Below are 7,322 nucleotides of genomic sequence, written 5' to 3' on the forward strand. Positions count from 1 at the left end.
GCATGATTAGGCTATATATAGCTGTTTCTTTTTTCTATTCTACTATTCGAATCTACTTCTGCTGTCTGCGTCTCCCTGGGTATTCCTAGACCAGATGGCAAACAGTAAAGAAATGCCACAATATACCAATATACGAGATGTCCAACAAAGGATTTGACTAACCCTGGCCAATTTTACGCAACAAGTAGACTCTGATGCAGCGGAGACAGGGTTGCCAGATGGGCTGGTTTTTGGTGGATTTAGAAGTGTTTAGATTGGTTAGGTTGGAAATTCTCAATCCCATCTGGCAACCCTTAGCGGAGAGTCTACAGATATGTTTACAGATATCACACTGCTGTGCACACCACACTTTGTTAAAAGAAATAAAGCTTGTACTATTCTACTTATAATACATTCTACTGATGTAGTGTAGTCTACCATTTGGTTTTAGTTATAGGCTATTGCTCTCACTTGTTTGTACCTTTTGCTAAGTCAAGCATTTAGAATGTAGAGTGCATATTGCGAAATTTCGCAACGTCAATAACGCATCGGCCTCTAAAAAACGTCTCCGATGGCCTTCTGTCCATCCCAACTTTCTGACACCAGTGTAGCGAACGGGAATCTTGTAACTCGCCCCATGCGGCCATCGGAGAGGCGTGTCCACGTGAGGGACTTGACATAGTGAAGCGTGAGGGCACGCTCTCCCGAACGGTGAGGATAGTGTAACGATCCTGTATGAGGCCCGTTAACAGCTCCACCAAGGGAGTTAACTCTCTTGGTCTAATGGTTAGCGCGGCCGTCGGTTATGTGGGAGATCGGGGTTCGACTCCCGCATGGGGCGAGTTACACTAGAAGATTCCCGTTCGCTACAATACTAGGGTGTAGGCTATGGACATTGAACAACTTTGAGCAGATTTGCACAGTCATTTACCGCCATCTAGTGGTACATTTTGGAACAACAAGTAAGGACACTGCAAGGGCAAATAAGGGTGTGTCAGAGGCAAAACATCCTGTAATCGGATTGCTTCTTTAGGCAAAGAACATTTCCATATAAAGAAGAGTTAATTAATACAAGATACATTATATTGTATTGGCCTATCTTTTCATCATCATAGATATATCAGGACTATTTACACCCAACACACTTGTTTGTTATGCCAAATTCCTACAAGAAAATAAGACTTTTGTACCGGTAGTAATGATAAACCAACAGAGAGAATGATTTCTTTCTCTGAAAAGCTTAAACAAAACCAGCATGTGGCTCTCTGTCTGTGTCCCTGGCTATCTGTGTAATTACCGAACGTAATTCAGTATGAATGACTTCTCAGAAGCGGACGAACCAACATCTCTCTCTGGTTGCCATGAACTGTTGGAGCGAGGCTGCTTTAACAATGGCCGTAATTATGTATACTTCCACTGTGCTGAGAGCTGGATTGTTTGCCTGCAGTAAAACTATTAATACTCTGTCCCCACTGGTTTTCTGGAGGGGTGTAAACACACACACACACACACACACACACACACACACACACACACACGCAAACACACACACACACGCAAACACACACACGCAAACACACACACACACACACACACACACACACACACACGCAAACACGCACGCACACACACACATGCAAACACACACACACGCACACACACATGCAAACACACACACACACACACACACACACACACACACACACACACACACACATACACACACAAGCAGGTCTGTGTTCTGTGGAGGAGGCTAGAACTGGGCAGAGCTTGCATGGTGGAGAGAAGGACTGTTCTCTTCCCATCCAATCATCAGAGGCCAGGAACCTGTCTGATCCATCTACCATCTCATCTGTTCACATGGAATGATCAACATGGATTGTTCTGTTCTCTCTGTCCTCCTCCTTCTCCTTTGTCTCTCTAAACACATACACACTCATACACACACACACACACACACACACACACACACACACACACACATACACATACACACACGTACACTCATACACACTTACACACACACACGCGCACGAGCATACATACACACACACACACACACACACACACACACACACACGGTAGTCAATCACTGGAATGTGCGCAGAGTGCATATTTGTGACAGGGTCAATGCAGGCCAATGCTGCCTGTCGTCGCGTCTCTGCAGCTCCATGCAGATCTGAGGACGTACGGACAGGTGTATCAGTGACAACACTGCCTGCATTATTGATGAGGAGGATAATACAGGGCAGCCAAACTTATCTCTCATAAATTATGCACTGGATGCTGATTACTGATATAGATCCCAATCCTCCATCCTTGGTTAGGTCTACTGTACCAGCACAAGGTGGGTGCAGGGATGATGAAAGTTCATGCTGTCAATAGTATACAATTGTCTTTCAATTGTCTACAATGTAATCATTCACTTTTTGCCATTTGTGTCAGGATTTCACAATAAATGTGTGTACGACTAAATCTAGTCTTTTGGGTTGGGTTCAGCAAGCAACAGAAAGAATGTGTTTAATGCGTTGTCTGGTAAGGTTATATTGTTTAGAAAGGCCATGCTCAACAAATGATGAGAAGTGATTGAATGGCTGGAATGAAAACCAACGAGAGGTGTGGTTCGGAAAATCTGCTGTCAAAGTATGTATCATGATTAATCATTCCTGATTATTTGTCAACAGTGCTCCAAACTTTGCTATATCTCCTAGATATAGGACTTTGATGGCATATTTTGGAATGCATACATAGGCTTTTGTGCCAATATCAATATGTACATCATCAGCCTGCTCCGACAATTAAAGAATGTAATAAATGACTGCGTTCTGTCAATTAGTACACGTTGTTCTTCCTCTCGCCTGTCTACGTGTGTTTATGTAGATCAGGCGGTCCGTTCAGCTACATGCTGATTGGTGGTATGTCTTGTCAATCAGGCCGCCCCTACGCGCGATTGTTGGGTTGTCTTGTCTATCAGGCCGCCCCTACATGCGATTGGTGCGTTGTCCTGTCAATCAGGCCGCCTCTACCACCTACTTCCGCCTCTGTGTCAGTCCGCGGCTAGACTACGTCGAGGTTTGATCCTGACCTGTCAAATCAGTTCAAAACATCACCAGCTGGCCGAATCGTTTCAGGTAAATTATATGACAATATCTACTTCGTCACAGTTTTTATCTATTTGTTCATAGACGTTATTTTCCCAAAAGCGCAACCTTTTTTCCTGCATCTTTGTTGTTAGATGCTAGCTGACTTAGCGAACGTTAGCTTGGTGGCAGCGCTGCCGTTGTTGACACAGAGGTCTCAGAGGGACACAGGGGACGTGATGGGGACGTGATGGCTGATCGCTGACTGTTGGTGTTTGTTTGTTTAGTTTTGCAGTTATTGTGTCCGCATACAAAGACGTAAGGAATATCACGCGGGCTACAGACAGCGGGCTGTTGAACTCGCTAGCTAAATGATAGGGTGGTGTACTCCGCCTTCATAGTGTTTTTTTTGTCTAACAAGCTACCTTCTCTAAGGTGTCAACTTGTCATTTTCTGCTAGAAAAGAAGGCATATCATCTTTCCTTCTCATAGCAACGGACTATCATACAGGGACGTATTCAAGGAAAGTAACCCGAACTGTACAGTTGAAGGTAGAGAGACAGGTGAACTGCCTCCGTTTGAATTCCAGGTGCTATTCGGCCTGTCATCATCATCATCATCATCATCAGCTCCATCAGGTAGTCAGATACCAGTAGGGAGGAATGTTCCTCTGCCTGTTGTCCCACTCTGTGTCGGCAAGGCTGAAGACTGGATGCAAGCAGTTTGTCAGAAAGCAAGGACAAGGACAAGGGGGGGGTCCATAGATGATTTGTGCATCCTCCTATGGTATGGGAGGGACACTGTTATGTAAGTGGTATTTGTTTGCCATGGTGGCAGCACATGATGGTAGGCATCCTGTGTACCACTAGTCATTACTGAGGGATCTGCTTCCATTGTTGCCAAGGTGGAGAGCCCATGTGTGCAAGGTGTGACGACCCCCTCTCTCTCTGTCAGCTGTTCCCCTGTTGGCTGCCTGTCAGGTTTAGGGAGCCAAGTGTGGGCGGCAAATGTTGTTCACCTGTGCAGGTTTTGCCTACTGAGGCCATTTGAGTTCTCCTCTCCCACGGGCAGGTTGGTTTATTCTTTTCCCTTTTTGTTTTGTTTTTGTCTTCCAGTCTTCCAACATTCCCACAACACACATTCCATTCCTCCATACACTACTCACACTACTGATTATACACACTTCACTCTACATATATTGTTTATTCTTTAAATTAAGAAATAATATGACTTTAACACTCGGTCGCGTCACGTGTGGACTCCGTGACCACCGGGCTTGGTCGTAACAAAGGTGACATTGTCACGTATCTCCCTTGTGTAGGTAATCGTCAGAGGTAGGCTTATATGTCAACATAACACAAAGCTCGAGAATGATATGAATGTGGGTGCTCAGGTAGTCCTTTAGGTGAGGGTGTGGACTATTGATGCGCTTTACACACACACACACACACACACACACACACACACACACACACACGTGGTGCTTCAGGTATTGGGCTGAGCAGCACGCCAGCCACGCCTCGCCTGTTTGTGTTTGTGTTTCAAGGGAGGAGGGTGTGGACCAGCGTGGTCGGTTTCGGGGCAGGATCCTGAGCTGTGTGTGTGTGTGTGTGTGTGTGTGTGTGTGTGTGTGTGTGTGTGTGTGTGTCTGTGTCTGTGTCTGTGTGCGCGTGTGCGAGCGTGCGAGTGATTAAGTGACTCCTCCTCCTCCCAGTCCTAGGTGTCAGGTGACTCTGTCTTGGAGTGTGTGCTGCTGACTGGAGAGTGCTGACTCACGCCTGGAGCTCTAGTCACAGACAGTGCAGGCGTGAGCTGCGTGCGCTCTGCAAGTCCACCTTAGACAGGCCCCTCCCTCTCTGCCCTGTCATCAGTATTGAGGAAAGGAGGAAGGTTTGCGCTCCCAAAGGGCTTCCCTGAGGAGTGTCCGGCCAGAGGCGGGACAGTGTCACTGGTTGAACACTCTGGTCTCGGGAGAGAAGTTGTGGGGCGGCTGTGGCGCCCCAGGAGGTCGGCAGATCGGTGGATCGAACCCTGGCTGGCCACGTGTCGAAGTGTCCTTGGGCAAGACACTGAACTCCTAAGTTGCCCCCAGTGAGCTGGCCGGCCGGCGCCTTGCATGGTAGCTTGGCCGCCATTGGTGTGAATGGGTGAATGGGTGAATGAGAGGCGGTTGTGAAGCGCTTTGGAATAAGGCGCTATATAAGTCAGTCCATTTACCATTTATTTGACCGTTTAAGTTGTCTGTGTTTGGTGTTGGACGTCCTGTCCCGTTAATGCACTTTCAGAATGTGTCCAGGGGGGGACCACTAACAGTATCAGTGGGCTACCTTTAAACCCGCAGATGAGACAGGGAGACCATTAGCACTGTCACTAGGCAACCGTCAACCAAAAGTGAGTTCGGTAATAATAATAATAATAACTTTATTTGTATAGCGCTCAAAGTGCTCCAATCATTATATAATCATAATTTAATTATTTAGTCATTTAAAGGCAATATTAAAAAGATGTTTTTTTTTAGCCTTGACTTGAACATATTTGCTGAGGTTGCATCCCTTAATGTAAACTTGCAGTGCTTTCCACAATTTGGGTGCATAAAATGAGAATGCAGCCTCACCAAATCTCTTCTTTTGTAGGCTACATGTGGTACACAGAGAAAACCAGCGTCAGAAGACGGTAGTGCGAGTGGTGGCCGTGGGTTAAGGCCAGTTCAGGGTTTTCTCTCGGTTCCTGTTTCTGCGTCATCTAGTCTTCTCTCCAGACGGATGTCTTTAGGCTGACTCTAACCGCTGCTTACGTCATTCGTCTATCTATACTATGTAGGCTACGCCATGTACTCTAGGCCTAGGCTAGACACACGCTAACCTTTTCTGTTGAAATTGGGTAGATGTGGGGGGGGGGTCTGTTCGTCTTGCCGTACATATACGCCGATTTACAAAATGTTGGCCTGTTTTTGACAGGGTGAACTTGGTCTCGCCGTTGAGATTGTTGGGAGTTTAGAGGTGATGCCGATTCATCTGGTGACAGTGCAGCTAAAGTGAAAGGTTGTTGAATTTGACATTATATCCATTTTCAGATAATACTGTCAAATCCTTAAATGAATCCAATAAGCACTACAAGCTCCGGTAACTTTTGAGCCCAGCTCAAATCCGTGGACTGCCTTCAAATAAACAGCAGAGCTGGAAGAAGCAAGACGGATGAAATAATGACTATATGCGTTCCGGAGACTTTTCAGTCGTGCGTCTGAATAATTGTTCACACGAGGAGGGGTGCTACGTCATTCATGGAGGACAACATGTTTACTGTCCAACTTGTTTATTGAAGTACAGTATGGCAATAATCGAAAATTATAAATCAATATAAAGTCAATCATATGACTCAAATGAAGGATATGTCTTGGAGTTTTCACCTGATAAGAGCTGACATGTCTCGTGTGTAAGGGTTAGACTAGGGTTAGGCTATACTGTATAAATTACAGTTGCGCCAACTGGGTGTTGAGGGCACCGCCCTGGACTGGCTCACCTCCTACCTCACCAACAGACAACAGTTCATCTCCCTCTCCGCCGGTCACACCTCCTCCTCCTCCTCTGTCACACAGGGGGTCCCACAAGGCTCAGTCCTCGGCCCCCTGCTCTTCCTCTGCTACACACTCCCCCTCGGTCACATCATCCGTCAATTCAACCTGGACTTCCACTGCTACGCCGATGACACCCAGATTTACATCACCACAAACTCCACCCAGAACCCACCCCTCAGTCACATCGAAAACTGCATTTCATCAATAAAAACCTGGCTCACACACAACTTCCTCAAACTCAACAGTGAAAAGACCGAAGTCATCCTCATCGGCACCAAATCCACCCTCAATAAAACCGGACCCATCACACTCACCATTGACGACACTACCATCACCCCCTCCCCCCTGGCTCGCAACCTCGGCTTCATTCTGGACCCCATCCTCTCATTCGATCCCCACGTCAGCTCTATTGTCAAGACATCCTACTTCCACCTCCGAAACATCCACCTGCTGAATCCCTCATCCACGCCTTCATCTCCTCCCGCCTTGACTACTGCAACTCCCTACTCACCGGCATCACCTCCCGCTCCCTCCATAGACTCCAGATGGTCCAAAACTCTGCTGCACGCCTCCTCTCAAACACCCGCTCCCGTGACCACATCACTCCTGTCCTCCACTCTCTCCACTGGCTCCCCATCAAAGAACGTATCCAATTCAAAGTCCTCATCCTCACATACAAAGCCCTCCAT

General features: G+C 46.8%; 1 protein-coding gene across 1 annotated transcript in view; it reads left to right on the forward strand.

Annotated features, from left to right (window-relative positions):
* The first annotated feature begins 3,036 nt into the window (after positions 1–3,036).
* Positions 3,037–7,322, forward strand: part of osbpl2b (oxysterol binding protein-like 2b) — a 51,076-nt gene continuing 46,790 nt past the window's right edge. Inside the window, exon 1 of the mRNA XM_080535352.1 lies at positions 3,037–3,110. The gene's annotated coding sequence lies outside the window, so the exon portion shown is untranslated. The remainder of the gene's footprint in view (positions 3,111–7,322) is intronic.

The sequence above is a fragment of the Nansenia antarctica genome (assembly GCF_963989245.1).
Source record: "Nansenia antarctica genome assembly, chromosome: 6".
Taxonomy (NCBI): Eukaryota; Metazoa; Chordata; class Actinopteri; order Argentiniformes; family Microstomatidae; genus Nansenia; species Nansenia antarctica.